We start from the raw sequence: 17,141 nt of genomic DNA, 5'->3' as shown, positions 1-17,141 counted from the left end.
ATTCCCTAGAAACTAATTTTCAGACTGTGACTTATAGGTATGAAACTACATGTTATTTCTGGCCTCAACTATACAACCCCAGTTTTGGCAAAGCTGAGGATCTTCTCTTCTACTCGGTGTCATTAGAATTTTCTGCCACACTGCACTTCAGAAAAATACATTTTTTATCATTTAGCTCTTAACTGAAAATTTAGGACTTTTAATGATTGGAATACAAAATTGATATTTGGGTCTCAAAGTCCATATTGACCAAATGCTTAGCTAGTGTTAATGATGATTTACACAACTGACACTCTGGCTCCAGATAGCCAGGTCATTGCTTTGGGAACTTTAAGTGACCATTTAGGCATTTAACCTTAGACACACAGCTTTGCAAATCAGGTCTTAACTGCTCGGTATCTCCATAAGAGAAACACCTCCCTTAGGAAGATTTCACATGTTATCAGGTCTGTTTTTCATTTAATCAACAAGTAGCATAGCAACTGCCTTGTCTCTTATTAGCTGTGAGAGCCTAAGTAGATACTTCAAAGCCCCTCTTGAAATTATAATGAAAACCAATTTCTAGCTGAGAACAGTAGAATCATTTACTTTACATTCCCACGGCACCAGAGAAGAGAGAAGAGCACAATGAAGCTGAAGAGTAATGTGTTGACAGAGAGAGAAGTTGAAGGCTTTAAAGACATGTAAAACAATAAACATTGTATGTCATGCCATCAAAATATTCCAGAGGGCAAAGCAGTTCAGGAAAAGAGTCTGCTTTTGCAGTCTTACTGTTTGTTTTTTTCCAGATTCTGTTTATTACAGTAAAATCATACTGAATGCCCCTTAACATTGTAGGGAACAGCCAGCAATCAAGCTGTATTGTTACTCTAAGGGCTACCAGAAATGGTTACTTAAATATTGAAAAGTATTTTTGCAAAAGAGCCTTTGTCACTGCAAGTGTTTGAGTTGTTTCACCTTGCGTACACATTCATATTTTATGCATCCTGCAATAATTGCTTTGTTTCTGGATGTGCTCAAATTTTTCATATTTCTTTCTTGTTCCTGTCCACTTCTGTGGTGGTATTGCACAAACCTAGGGGGAAAAGTCTGCCTAAAGCCAAGCTGAGTCTCTCTCTCCCTAAAGTTGCTTCTCTACTCTAAATGCAGGGAGGACAGGAGATTATGGTGCCAAACATCCAATCCAACTTCTTACTCTACTGTCCTGGATACATGGCTTGGCCTGTTACGTCATTACTCAGAGATAAAGCAGATTTATGCTCAGTCCTCTAACTAGGGCTCACTGGGTACCAGAACAGGCCATGGCAGAGGTGACTGCAGCACTTAAGGAGACACATACTGTCATAACTTCAGGAGAAACTGGGGTGACAGAAAAGAAGATTTGAAGACATTAATGCAGCCCCCAAAAGGCTGAGGAAAGGATCATCCAGGATCCATTTACTGAGCACGCCAATGCTGCACGTTACTACTGGATGAAGCCCTCAAGATGCAGTGGTGGCCAGCCTACCTTGATGAGACATCCAGTGCAGCACCCTCCACTCACTGACAAAACTGGTGCCTAGTCCTTCCTGTCCCAACAGAAGTGGCATATTCTATCTTTCACATATCCCTGGGATATTCTGCCTTTCAGGTTTATTCAGTCATTAGTTTACATTCCCCTTTTTTTCTGGTTCTTCACTTCTCCAAATAGCAGTGAAACTTTCTGTATTATTTTACTTCTCAAAACTTTATTTTTCAGTGACTCAGGTAGCAGAGGAAAAAAAAAACTTCCACAGTTTTTAAATAACCTATAAAGATTTACATACTACATGTAGAAATGAGCAAGATTATACATCTTTTCTCTCAGTCTTTGAGCACACAATACATGGGCTTATGCTCCACCTCTATTCACTGTTTAATTACATTCCTCATGAGGAACTAATTTGTTTAGGCACAACATGAACTGATGCAATTATAGAACTGCAAACTGAGGCCTCTACATGGTTTGCATAGTTCCCATGTGGATATGCCACCTTATTCAGACTTTGAATGAGACTCTGCACTTCCCAAATAAACAGATCCAAACAGAACACCAATTAATCACAAGTATATTTAATAATTACTTATACTTATTTTATCATCCTTAATGATATAAGTCTTGAAAGTTTATGCATTTTTCATCTCTTGGACCATAATTTTATGTGGGCCTCATTATTTATTTATTTAATGACTGCTACTTTCTAAATGCTTAACTTTAGCAATTTTCAAACCCAGCCAAAAGTTTTTTTCTTCCCTTCCAGGTCCTACCACATTTGAAGCATTATTTCACTATTTCTATACTTCTCTCACAAAATTCTATATAAAACCTCATTAGCACATTTCTTCCTTTCTTCTCTATTTCATGTGTTCAGTATTCACTTCTGGGCTGATAACTGGGCAAGCTGTTCCCAGGTCTGGAACCAATCTGCAGGTCAGCCAGTTGGAGCAGTGACAGAAACACTGAACTGGATATCATCCCCCAGGGGCCAGCAGCTTGCCTCTCAAAATGTGTTAATTCTTTTCTCATGTTCTGTTGGCCAATGGCCTCCTACTTGATGTCCACTCTTTCATCTCCTGAGCTTGCCCTTATCTTTTGGTTTCGCAATGGTTAGGTCTGAGTACCAAAGCCCTAAACCTACACTGAAAATACAAATATTTTATGACAAGATCTTCTACCGTGTTCACATTTATGCTTAATAAATACTAAGTGAATCAACAACATAACTTTTAGTAAGTTTTCAACATTGTTGAAGTCTGCAGATGTAAGAAAATTCACAGCTGAAGCCTCTTTTTTTTTCACTTGAGCATTACACCAAAGGGACCTAATAAGTTCCAAGGCTTCTGTAAAGCTAAGTGCGATACAGACAGCTGGAGGAATAGAGAAAAAGCTGTCATTCTGCACTTCTAACACCTTTGGCTTTTAATGGTTCAGCTTAAAAATTCAGGGTTAATTCTTGCCTCGGGCAAGAAAGACAGCAGCATAGCAGTGTTGCATTCAGCACAGTATGGCTACAATTCAAGGCAATGAAGAAGTGCCTGTATAGAGGTTTGCTAGTATAGACACGAGAATATGCAGATACTATGCACTTACGTAACTGCATCTACATGCAAGTTTTTGCCAGAATAACTGCTTGGAAAGTTATAGCAATATAAACTTGTGCTTATAGTAAAACATGAGTCATGTTCCAACAGATTTATTAAGGAATATATTTCAGGTAACCTCTGTGAAGAGGAGAAGAGTGGTAAATCCAATTCACACTGCAGAGAACTGAGAAATGCATTTACTGAACATGTCCTGAATCAGCTTAAAGGATTCTCTTCAGGATTTTCCATTGATGAGCCAACACAGTTTTCTTAAAGCAAAAAGTAATTTCATCTCCACATAAGTAACACAGTGTAACAAGGGAAAGTGTTAATATAACATGAGTCTAGAAGAATGCTTCTATCTTCTACATGAGATCTTTTGCATATTCCTGTTTTGATACATTAGGCTCTGGGTTTTGCTTTTCTTGAGCAAAAGCAATGCATCTCTCCCTTAAGAGAAACTATTTAAATTCCTCTTCTCCATCTTTATTGATTTAATCTCCTCCTCCTGCGTTTACTGTCCTCGGGAAGACAGTCTGGTGAGCCCACAAAGGAGCAGAAGTAATCCACCACAGTTGCTGGGGAGCGGCTATTTCGGCTGCTGTCCATTCACCTGATCATCCAGCTATGGAATCTGGATAGTAAACACATAACCTTCTTAACGCTTCTCAGCAAGCAGTGCCCATAGATTAGTACAAACTGCTTCCAGCCTGTTGACACAGAGTCATTCGTTGAGTGCCACTAGTGTGGTTGGCACTGCGAAGCAAATGATAGGAGATGTGGATGTTATCCCAAAGGGATGTTTGTGACATCCATTAGAGAAAGCACTATGGAAGCACAAGCTGCTGCTCTACCACCCTTGGTCTCAGGACAAAACAACAACACCATCTATGTGAGCTGAGTTTGAAAAGTGATTTGCATGCCGTATGTTAACTGCTAAAGCTAGATTCTCACTTTGTGTATAAATAGCCATTAATGGAAGGACAAATGATCCAAAGTTCCTGTGGCAATTCCTACACATCTCACTGTTTGCGCTGAATCTGTTAGTTTCTGCCACCTCCTGTCTTTCACCTTAGACTTGTCTTTAAAGATCATTAAAACTGGGTCAGGCACAATCTTTTCATTGTGTATCTGTATCACACATGGCCCAAGAAGAATGTCCATGAAGCACTGTGATGTCTGCACCATTTGATGGAGCAGTTCAAGATCAAGCCTGGGCCTGAGCCAACCTTGCCTGTACCAGACGTGTGGCTGGAGTTTGTGTGCAAGCCAGGACCCCTGCTTGGAGACCTGCTCCATTTGCTCAGGACAAAGGCCAGACCATCAGGGAGTTTGAGCTCCAGTGCAAACTAACCTGACCAGACACTTCTGGTGAGGTTTCACAGCTGCTTTGAGCTAATCTACACTTGTACTGATGCGCTGATCCTGCTCTCTCCCTACTCCAACTTCTTCTTCCCACCTAATCCCTCATGTCAGTGCAATAATAAATACAAAATGTAAAAGTGTAATTTCAGTTACTTAGTCTTTGCAAATTCAAACCCATGGAGCCAAATACATTATTCTTGATGGACACTACTATGGCTGATAGTGAGTAGGAGCAAAAAGGGCCTGTGGCATTGCTATTTTTAGGTCAAGCCTAGCTTATTTAAATTGATCTAACACGTATATTCTTGGCTAAATTCTGAATTTCTTTAGCCTGCGCATTTTCAGGGCCTCTGGCTGGGATTTGTAAGACATAATTTGAGTAGATCGTGTAAATCAGTGTCTTACACAAGTAACTGTTCAGATATTTTCCAAAGCAACTGTGTCAGAACTCTTTATTATGTTATGCTATCTAGAAAGATGGATGATATCTTTTCCAGTATTTCTTGTATTCAACTTTGAAAATCATTAATGGGAGAGCATTAGTCTACATCCCAAAATAATCCATAATGGAAAATGAACACTGCCTGTGGCAGGCTCTCCTAGTTAGCCTAATTTACTGCAATATTCCTTAAATGTAATTGTACTGAAGATGTATATAGCACAAACATACATTAACAAAAAAACCTGAAAAAAGTGGGATTTTTAAGGTCATTTAACTAAAAGTATTTCAGTATCATTCTTTAACTGCAAACTACTGTGTCTTTCCAAATCAACAACCTTTAATTTAAAGATCCTTAAGTATACCATCATCAGATAGGATAAGGGATTCTACAGGGACAGGCATCCTGAAGGTTTATTGTTTCAGCAGTGGGCAGAAGAAGAGTTATAGGCAGGTTAGGGTACTGGCTACAGGGCCTTCCTACAAAACTGAATTTAAAAGAACATATTGCCGAATAAGGAGCTTTGTCTATGCTGAGAAGTTCAGTCACTTGTAACAGATCTGATTGTTCTCCTGCTCTTGAAATACAACCTTCTTTAGCACTTCCACACTAGCTGCGCTGAATCAGGGTCAGGACTCTCTTTAATCCTTGACTCAAACTAGTTTACAAGTACACAGATTTAGCCGCAGTGCCTTCTGGTTTTGTAGTTCGCAGTCTCTGAGAAAACAGCATATTTGGGTAATTTTAAGGATTCTTCTGGAAGGGTCACACATTCACAGGTTGCATGAGAAGCTGCTATTATTTCTATGAGATGCCTGGGTTAGAGGGGAGTTCAGTTGGATTAGAAGCCATTTACGTTGTTGCAGCAAGGACATTTTTTATACCTGTGAGCTTAACATTGCTGGCATTTCATTTTTCTCTTAATCAGCTTTCAGTGGAGTTGATCTTGACTTAAGATAGGGGATGACCTCTCAAGGTCATACCCTTTCTGTCATCTGAAAAGCATTAACTCTGGGCCAGGCCAGGACGTAGGTTTTTTTCTTTTTTCCAACCAGCAGGCTCGTTGCCTGAGAGCAGTTTCAGATTCAACTTCTTAGTACTTTCTATTATGAACTTTATTTTGCTTTACAAATTCTTCTGTACAGGCTATATTCTTCTTTCCATGAGTATGATGAGATTTCAAGGTTTTCCAGCCCAAAATTGTTGTTGGTGAGTTCTGAGCAGTAAACAAAAATTGCTAGCAGGTCGCTGTTCTTAAAAGCAATAATGAGACAGTTATATGGTGCTTTTTCACCTAGGTCTCCTGGAAAGCAATTGCCATTCCCTTTCACAAAACTATATCCTTCCAAAGGCACAGAGATGACTAAAGATGAAGGTTCCCTTGACAATTTCTTCCAGTAATGTGCATATACTAAGTACAATATATTTTAACTCAAACGTGCATTCTTTAAACTTCCAGACGTTGGGTTTTGTTACTTCCTTCCTCCTAGATTGAAGGGTTATTTAATACCCATTATGTTCTCCCTGTGAAAGTACTATGATTGTGATCAAGGGCAAAACTACATCATGCTGGCAGAGGCATCCAAGGCATCTGAGCTGTCTCGGTTTATACTAACCAGCAGAAGAGAAAGAGAAGTGCAGTACAGAGGCACCAGAGCTGATTGCACTCTGAAGAGCCTGAATGCAGAGAACAGCATAGTTGTACTTGTAGGCAGGCTGCAATTAGAGCTAATTATCAGCACTTTTACTGTGCTGAGACCTCACATCAGTCTGCTCCTTCACTTTGATCCTTTGGTCCTTTTCAGAGTCCTGTTAACGAAGAGATCCAGATCATCCTGCCTCATTGCCTTACCCTTATTTACTATTTTACCACAGTCTTTCCCCAACCTCCCCCACCCCCCCTTTTAATTACAAATGTTATCATAAGTGATTTATTATTTACTTTCAAAAATAATCAGTGAAGCCATTGAATGGTATCAGGTCTGCTACTGATCCCCATGAAACTCCATTATAAGTATATTCAGCTGTTGATAATTTCCTGGAGACAATCTCTTTTTAAGATCTATCACTTAACCAGTTCTTAATTCATAAAACATTTGCTTTATTAATAGTATAGGATGCCAATGTTTAAATCAGAACATTCTGTGCTGCTAAATTCAAATATTTTACAAAAATCAGATTACTCAAACAAGCTTGCCATTTCATCAAAGAATAAAGTGAGATTTCTTTGACATGATCTGCTTTTCATAGAACCATGTTGTCTGGAATTAATTTTATTCCTATCCTTTAATTATTTCTCAGCTGATTCTCTTCTCAGCTTTTCTGTTTTATTTTCTTGAACAGATGTCAGACTAATTGACCTATACTTACTCCAGTCATCTTGTCAGACTTTTTTGGAAAATTGGCATACTGTTAGTTCACTTTCAGTCTTCTGGAATTTTTTTGGTATTCCAGAATTTGTTAAAAATTAGCATTAAAGATTTCCTAGAGAAATTCGTGTGCAAACCATCTGTGTCCACTGAATTGTGTTTAATTTTAGTTACAGTTGCTCTGTATTTCCTTCAGACCATGACAAACCAGAAATAAATTTGCTGTTCTTATATGGTAGAAGTATTTCATCTGTATTTTGTTTCTAGAAAGCCAGTTGTTTTATGAGTTTTAACTACTCTAAGTCTTGTAATAAGAATTTGATGATTTGTTGCCAACATCAGGATGTGTCTATGTTTTCTTCCAACATGTATTCAAAAACTACATTTTATCATGCCAGAATTTCCCTCAAGATTTTTAGCTTCTAACATCCTCTTTTTTTGTTGTTTTGGTTTGGTTTTGTGGGGTTTTGGTTTGTTTGTTTTTTGGTTTTTACCTCCAAGTTACATCATAGGTATTTCTACATATTGTATATCATTGTGGGTTTTTTCCCTGTTACCTTACTTCTTAATTTAACCAGACTTTTTTTATAAATAATCTAGAGACTTGCATGTGAATCACTGGAAGGCTTAGCTATGTAGCAAATATACGTCAAAGCAAAACCCATTATCAGCCTATATTTCAAGTCCAACCCCTTCTTTCCATTAGGTTCTCCAAATTGGTTTTGCTTTAGTAAATTGAACCCTTTTCAAGGCACTTGGAGGTGATTAATAAATGCAAAATAATTAATATTTGAGATATACCTTCTGCTTTCTCACTTTAAATACAGACAAATTACAATCAATAGTTTTCAAGGAGCACATTTCCAGTCCAACTCCACTCTTGCTTTTATCCATCACTTAACCCATCCTGTCACGCTGCAGTGGAAGCTTGAAAGCATGTTCCTTCACTTGGTCCTGAAGAAATTTATCAGCAAAACTTAATTTTATGATCACGGTAATCTTTGTCCTGAAAAATATGATGAAGTTGTACCCACTTTAGTGGAAATGTCCCTCCTATTTTCTCTACTAACTGTTCTAAGAATGAAATCTCTTTGCAAACATGTTTGATCTGACTTACTACACAGCGAAAAATGGGACAATTTGGAAAAAGTATAGCAACTTCACATGTAAAGAACCATTGAACGAGTGTTACCAGAGAAAGAAAAGCCTGATTCCTCATCGAAAACACCAGCCTGCATGCAAAAGCAAGATTTCCACTGAGCATCCTTCAGGTGCCAACCGAAGCAAATTAGTAGGGTAATTCACAAAATATTACAGTGGTGCATAAGACATTTAAATTAACTCATTATCTCTTATCTGAGCATGTTATAAGCTATGCAACACTCCTGCAAGACAGAATTTTTCTATCTTTTACTGTAGTTTTTAGCTCAGAGAAAACTGAGGTTCAAGTGAATTGTTCAAGATCATACACAAAATGTGCAGCAGAGCAGGGATTTGAACACTGATCTCCAAAAGCTTAGAGACATGAACTCCTGGACTGAGCTCCCTTTCTGTAAAAACTACAGCTGTTCTTTGACTGAACAAGGAATTTACTTCCTGTGCAGTCAATTCACCCCCTAGCAGCTCTCAGATTTACTTTCTTCCAGTTCTGTCATACAGCTTATTTGCTTCTAAATCTGAACAGCAGATAGAGAAATAGGCAGCTCTGGAATGAAGCTTGTGATTAATTTAATTGTAATAATGTTAGATGGCCCACTAAACCATTATCATTCTACAATGACAATAAGCTTACAATAATCTATATTCCCATCTCCATCTTGCATTGTTCTAGTTAGGTTGTTTGTTTAAGCCTCTTAACCTAATTAGTGAAATTCATTGTTCTCATTAGTGCCATTTGTTACCAAAAAAGAAAAAAAAGGTTTTCCTGACAGAGTTGGAATAGTCCCAAAGTATGTGGTTGGCTCCAGCACTTCTCTCATTCTCGCAAGCTTAGGCCAGCACAGAACATCTTTGTTTTGCAGTTGTCAAGGCTCTAAGCAGTTGTTGGGGTCTCTGCACACTGAACATTTGCCATCACTTATGGACAATATAAAATATATTGACAGCAACAAGGGTATAATTCCCAGATGAGATTACTGGGATAAAGGTAATTTTTCAGGAAATGGAAGTGCTGCAAATTGATGCCAGCATAAAGATTTACAGGAAGATAATACAAATGAACAGACTTTCCTGTGGTAAACACCATTCTTGTCTTGTGATAGACTTGTAACTAGATGCTGCCAACGGAGTTTGCAGGAATTATAGTTTGCATTCCTGGCCATCTCATTCCAGTTCGTTGGCCAGACTCCTTTTCCCACAGTGCATCTATATCCATGACTGCCTTTTTGTACAAACTTCATCCGAGAAACTCATCTACTGAATTGAAAATATGAGAAAAGTGAGGAACTGTGCTAGCATTTCTTCAGTACTATCCTCAGGCTCTGGTGTTCGACTTTTCAGTTGCAACTCAGCTTTTACTATAGAATGTGGACATGGTCAGATAAAATTTCAGTGGGATGTGCAATTTGCATAACAGATGCACTGAAAATATGTGGTAGAAACCCTTGCAAATGAGATTGGAGTGCATGTCATTTTTTGTGTGTGACATGACAGAAAAAATGTGTACTTGCTCTTGTATATACTTTGAGAACTTTCTTGTTAAAAAATCTGATTTTTCAGAATAACATCAAAGTTTTCTAAACTTGCTGAATTTCAAGAGCTTTAAGACATGGGCATTTAGGCATCCAAATGATATGTGAAAACCTGTTTCTAAAACATAGAGTTGCTATATCCCCTCATGTTTGTACACAGAAATGACCTGGAATCTCTGTTTAGCAACTCTACATTCTTTAAGTTGTTTTTCTGAAGGTACATTTTGTCCTCTTAGCTTTGTCCATATGCTAATAAACACATTGAATTTTATATACAAGCAGAAATAACCACTCAAAATAAATTATCTAACATTAAATTACGTCACGGTTGCTTCAAAGCTTATTTTAATGAAGTTTACGGAATTGGTTTTGGTAGGAAGTAAGATTTTTAAGTTAAAATTTTACCTTAAACCATTAGGGAGGCAAGGAAAGGGAAAGAGGAGGGAAAAGAGAAATATGGAACTTTTTTGCAATTTCTATTTCATTCTACGCTTCTACCCATTATCACTGAACAAGCAGGGCATAGGATTAAGAATCAGAATACCAGGTTTAATCCCCAGGCCTGCTAATTTGCTGTCGTCCGCCCGTAGGCAAGTTACTTCAGCTTCAGCTGTTTCTTCCCCTGTTATTCGTCCATCTAAGTTATGGACACTGCTCTCTTCAGCAGTGTTTAGCACAGAATTAGTGCTGAGTCCCACTCAACAGCATCATGACATCCAGTGGGTCATGTACCTACTATTCAATGTTCAATATGTAAAATTACAGCTTGATCCTGCCCGCAAAAGGAAAGGTACTTGTGCCAGTTATTCCATACTCATAGATTGTACCTAAAATACCATATCATGAGAAGTGCAGCATTAAAGCATCTAGCAGTGTAAATCTGGACTGAAAATATGCAGCAAATTGCCCTTTTTACCTCTTCTCCTCTTCTTCCCTTCCCTTCGCCTCCACCTTGACTTTAGTCGTAGAAACAGTCACTTTCTACTCCTGAAACCTTCTCTTCTTCAGATCCCAGGTCATAAAAACACATTTCCTTCCTGATTTTTTTTTTCTTCTGATACAGTGAATAACCCAACCAGTTCTAACAAGGACATTCCTTCCTGACACCATGATGAATCACAAGTCACTTGGATACAAATGAGACTGAGTCAATCTAGAGAGGAGAACCTAGAGAATCTAATAGTCTATTTCTTTTTGTAAACAAGGCCAGACCTTTTGGCATTTAAATAAAATATATCAGTCAAAATACTTAGTAACCAAATTCAACTAAATATACCTGTATAATGTGCTCTTAATTCCTTTGTGGGAAAAAAAATAAAAAATAAAAGCATTGAGTACATTACCACTACAGTACATTGCTGAACTATTGCTATTTCAAACAGTTAAAGCTGAGAGATATGGAGGTAGATTTCTTCAATATTATGTACTGAAAGCCCAACTTCAGTGGATCAAGGGGACAGTGGCATTTATTTTAATGGCACTGAGATTTCACCTTCTGTAGCAAACTCAGCAATTTTCTTTGCTCACGAAGTGCTTGAATCAGGCCCCTAGGACATTGCAAAGACCAAAGCATTTTCCTGTTCAGAAGATTTTCAGAAAGCCTTAGAAATATAAGCTACCTTTTGATTTGGATGTGTCTGTAGGGTGGATTCTGCCAGGGCAGGAAGGTCACCCCTTCTTCCTTCCCGGAGCTCAGGGAGAATGCGAAAAGGATCCCCTGAGCATATATAAGTCTCCTTCAGTAATGAACCACATGCTTGTCACTAAGTAAGCATAATAATTGTATTATATCCATGTGCAGCTTTTAATATCTGAATTAACTGAATACTATTAACATATTATTTAATTTTGCAGTATATATACATATAAAATTTCAATTTCTTGGGGTAGACTTCCTGAGTTCCAGTGTTTTATGCTGAAGAGTTATTTGTTGCAACACAGAAACAAACCAGTAAATTAAATGTGGACCACATGTTGTTCTCTGTCATTGAGGTCAAATGACACAGTAAAGCCTGCATCAAGAACATTGCAGCCATTGTGAATGCCCAAATGGAGGACATTCAATGCCTACTGAAATGGTATTTGCCTTGTGATAGATTTGAACCATTTCTGAGGCATTTGGGATATGGAGGTTGGCCCAAGCTAAAGACATGACAAGGATCTCCCTGACAATTTAACAGCACAGATGATGAAGTTCTAGTCCCTGGGGACATTCAGTGGAGTTATTCAACATGTAGAAATATGTGACTCAGCTGAACAGCTGCACACCCCCAGCAAGGCCACCAGCAACACCCCTGCCTATGTTCTCTGCCATCACTTGCAGTATCTGGAGGTGCTAGCACACGTTGACAAGGATAATTGAGTGTCTATGGTAGATGCATCACTAGAGCCAGTCAAATGACTAATTTAAGTGGTTCTATGATTAAGAAGTTGACAGTTGAACTCTGTAGGATGGGATGCGGTGCATTTAGCACTTGAGCTAATTTCATAGTTGAACCAAGCAGGTGGAAATCCTCTGCAGTTCTCTTTTCTGAGCTAATTCCCTGACCATGGATTAAGAAGACTTGGTGGAAATTAGACAAGCTTAGAGCATCAACACAAACTGAGAATGTATTCTAGTCTCAAATCATGTGAATCATTATCTTATCTACAATATTTCCTTCCTTTTATGAGCACCAGTATTTTAGCTTATCACAGTGACTTCAGAGTGTCTGTATATTTCACAATTCAATTAGTCATTCACAAGTGAAGTATTGCAATTCATTCTTTTTTTGGTCTCCACTGTTGATAAAGCTAATGGATGTTTTTGTCAAGTAAATGGACTTCCTCTAAATATCTGCTTCTCCCTGGCACTGCCTTTGAAGTAGATGGTGGGGTGTATTTCTATAAATAGAGAAGTAGCTGGCAAGAGGGGAAAAAAAAAAAAGAGAAGGGGAAAAAAGAGTGGAAAACCATATATTTCCTGACATTGCAACATTCATGATGGTTTAACTACCACAAACGTACATTCTTAAAACACTCCTATCTTGGTGAACATTGCAGGAAGCAGAGAGTAATTTGGATGTTAACAGATACTGCTTAAAATACAAAAGGAAAATTAATCAAATGCCTTTGTACAATGTCCGTGGTTTCAATTTGGGGGAACTGATGTTCTCAGAAAAGGCTGAAGTAGCACTTTGGTACTAAGAGCTGTGGCTTACAGCAATAATTGATATACCGTTTTCCAGCAGCTGGTCTGCACTTGAAAAATAGAGCAAGCAAAGCCTGAGAAACGAAATCAATCAGCTGTGTTTGCCACAGCTCTATGAAGTCCTCAGTTATGGATATTGTTATCTGAATACAGTTTTCCTTCATGCAGTGAGGGGCAACACGCCAGGAGCAGCGGTAGAGTTACCTCAAAGAACACCCTTAATGCCAGGTTTCAGGGCCTTCCTCTTCGTAATGCTTCCTTTCACCACCTACAAAAGACTTGCTGACCTAAGGAACATCCTGGATCACATTAAAATCCCATCACATCTGAACTCTCTGGGAAGAATTTTTTCCTCATGGAAACCAAAACTGCTGATTCCTTGGCTTTTTGCCAGCGCTGCGATGTAACAGAACAGGAACGCCTGGCATTTTGTCAAGATCATGCACATGATTTTGGGAGGTACACAAGTAGCCGTTGGAGGTAGAAAAATATTATCATTTATCTGTCAGTGATGGTCCTTTCCGTCTTGAGATTCACATGAAGATGTTAAAACAAGAAATTCTGGTGTTCTGAGATTTTCAGAAAATTAAAAGATAACAGGTATCTCCCTGGACAGCTCATGCAGGATTCGTGGTGAGCTACTGTGGTTCCTTCTTTCCATTTAGCTGATTTTATGAAAGAAAAGAATGCATCATTCACAATGGAATATGTTCCACTATATTCACCCATCCTATCAGCTCTATAAATTAAATCAAGGACTTCTAGAACTGTACCTAGAGCAGAAATATTTCAGAAAAGTCTGATGATGCTTTCCCTAAATTGTATTAAAGCCCTCCATGCTGTTGTCTTTGGGTCACATATAAAAATGTGACTGAGGCCTTTACATATCCCAAGGCATATTTTCAAAAGCAAAAGGATATTAATCTGCAGCCAAACTTGTTTGGGTATGGGAGGTCTTCTGAAATTTCTCAACAATCTTGGATGTTATAGCTTTTCTCCTATACCCTACCCCAAAATCTAGAGTGGTACTGTCACGTACTTGTAATATACTGCAGAATCTTACATTAAAGATGGATAAAGAGCTCCATAATTTTTATAATAATTAGAAATGTAATCTGAATAGAAGCGCCTTATATCTTAATATAAAATAGGATTTATTATAATTAGAGATATAAATGATCTGTCAGATCCTATAAGGGCAAGATATAACTTTGAAAAACCATTAACTATTGTGTTTCCAATTCCTTGTAACACATAAAGAACTGGAGCATTTGGAGAATTTAGAGTATTTGGAGAACCTACTAGTTAAAGTAGCACATCTTTTTTGAACCTAGGTATAACAGATTAAAGGTGTCCCTTTAAAGGCAAAGAGCACTTTCCCTAGGTAAAGAGCACTACAAATTAAATGTGAAAGGCCAGCTAACATCTCTGTGCTGAGAAAATTCAGAAGATTGTATCTTATTGCCCACTCTTGGCTAAGAGAATGTGGAGTTCCCATCCAGGGTGGAAATGGGCTGACTTCACTGGCATCTCACCTCTTTAAGTTGGTGATCAGTATTTTTCTTCCTCTTCAGTATGCCAAGTTTCACAAGACTTTTGTGTGTCAGCATTTCTTCCCCTGCTGGTAGAAGAGATGGGCATAGAGGAAGTGTGGAAACTTGCTTGGCTCTTCTCAAGAGCACAATTGCCTTCCTAACATTTTCTATTTAGTGAAAATAAAATAATGTTATTTGAAGTCCACGTCTTTAGCTAGTGTTTTGTTAACATGGTCTTATTGGTTTTGATGGCTGCTGATGCCAATTTATTTCAAATTAGGACTGTGCTGTCATTAGAAAAATTGCTTAACTACCAAATCTCCTTTTTCAGCTGGACATTATGTTCTGGTTTATGTTATGTTCATGATTAGTTATGGTCCATATATTTTTAATAACATTTTATATCACATTTTTAATCATGTTCAAGTTTAAAAAGTGATCTAATCTTTTTATCCATACCCCCATGTATTGGTAAAACATATAGGCACTGCCAAGAATGTCTATCAAATGTCCTAAAATATAGCTAGCAGGAATGTGTCTCTTCAAAGATGCCTGCCTTTCTCTGCAGAAGGTGATCCTCTAGGAAATTCACAAAGACAGGAAAAACCTGGGGTTTACAGAGACAGGAAAAACACTTTACTGATAAAAGGAGGTTGTACCAAGCTTGTTCAGATGACTGGAGTTAGTTTAGAGATGAAACACATTTGTTCCAAAGCCAACTCACTGGCTCCATTAGCCAACATTGGGAAACTGGAGGTGGTCTTTTTTGGAAAAAAAATATGAGCAATAAAAGAGTCACAGACATTTTTTCCCCCTCATAAATATAAGAGGACTCTCTGTGAAACCGTCGCTGATCCACAGCTGCATTGTGACAGCTCAGAGTACTCAGAGATGGGGAAGGGAGTGGATGCGGAGGAATCGCACAGCACTAGCACTGAAATGGCACAACAGAGTTTGCCAAGCAGCAGTCGGGAACCTCATACATCTGTTCCTCAGAGCTCAGCAGGCCAGCTGCGATGGAGAGAGATTAGCTCAAATGAAATGGAAGATGAAAAGTCTGGTGAAATTGCCACAAATATAGTAAAGAGTGGTTCCTGGAGAGACAAGCAGCTCCATCTGCAGCAGAGCTAATGAAGCTCGCATTTTTTTTATGGATTTGTGTCTTGTGGTTGGATTCTCTGGTGTGAGTACCAATTAAAACTTTTCCTGTGGTTGGGGCAGCCATAATAGTTGTCTTCTGTGTGAATTCTCCAGTGGGTGGAGAGCATGCTGCAACCTGGTGTTGAAGCTAGTTCAGTGATTCAGAATTATTGGAATGTAGATGGATATGATAGCAGACCTAAGTGCACAGATTCCTGCATATGCACAAATGCAGTGTAATCTTGTATTGCCCACTCTGCAGGGAGCATCATATGTTGCGAATGTATGTATATGGACCTATGATATTATCTCCTGGGTAATGCTGGCTTGTGAATTAAGCAATAAAAGCCAAAACATGCCTTTTGTCAAGGTGATGATATTTACCACAACAACAGCGAGTACAGAAGTGTTCCTGAAGACACATGCCTTTTGGCTTAACAAAGGTCAGTAGTGCTAGTAGGCAGATCATAAAGGAAACAAGAAATCTAACTTTATGCTTTATTTGGAAAAGCAACTTCAGCTACAACTCCTGTTTGTAAGAGAAAAATAGTGATCTCTTCCACCCATAGTTATCCTCTTCATTAATTTCACATTACGTGTTCATGGACTGATACCCTTTAAGCTGAGGAATGCTCACCTTTTACCATGATGGTGGAGGTGACGGTTGAATGTTGGGTATCCCACTTGTGTGACCAGGGAGCAGATATTTCAGGTGACAATACTTCAATTTTTGAGAAGCAGAAGTCACCTTCAAGAGAAAGGCCACAGCTCTAATGTAAAGATCTGCAAAATTTGATTGAATTTTCTAGACACTCAGTTCTTCTTGGCACTGGAGCAAGTGGACCAGTTTTCTGAGCAACTTACTGAACTCATATTTTTAGTAAACTTTAGGAGTGACAATAAAATAGAAAAGATGGTCCTATATTGGGCGCTACCCTGGCTTCAGCTCCTGGCTTGGTTGCAGCCTTACTGTGTGATTTGAAATCTTGTACCATTTTTCACCCTGTAAAATTCTTCACTGTCTAACAAGGTCATTGTAAACTACTACTCCTTTCTCTTTTTAGGTACAAAGGCACTAAAGCATAAAAGTCTATATACATCCATATAAACATTAAGATTAATACAGTTCCAGAGCTACTTAGTGACTGACAGAGACAGGATAAACAACTGAATTCAGAAAAAAAAGGCTTTTTATAGACTACAGAAAACTATTTGCAGAATTCTTATTTTGTTCCATAATTTTAACAAAAATAAACAAACTTCCCCCCCGCAACCTTCCCCCAGCTAGAAATGTAAACACTAAACAGAAC

The sequence above is a fragment of the Nesoenas mayeri genome, assembly GCF_963082525.1.
Source record: "Nesoenas mayeri genome assembly, chromosome: 3".
Classification (NCBI taxonomy): domain Eukaryota; kingdom Metazoa; phylum Chordata; class Aves; order Columbiformes; family Columbidae; genus Nesoenas; species Nesoenas mayeri.
The sequence above is the reverse complement of the archived record's forward strand: the minus strand, read 5'-3'. Positions refer to the sequence as shown.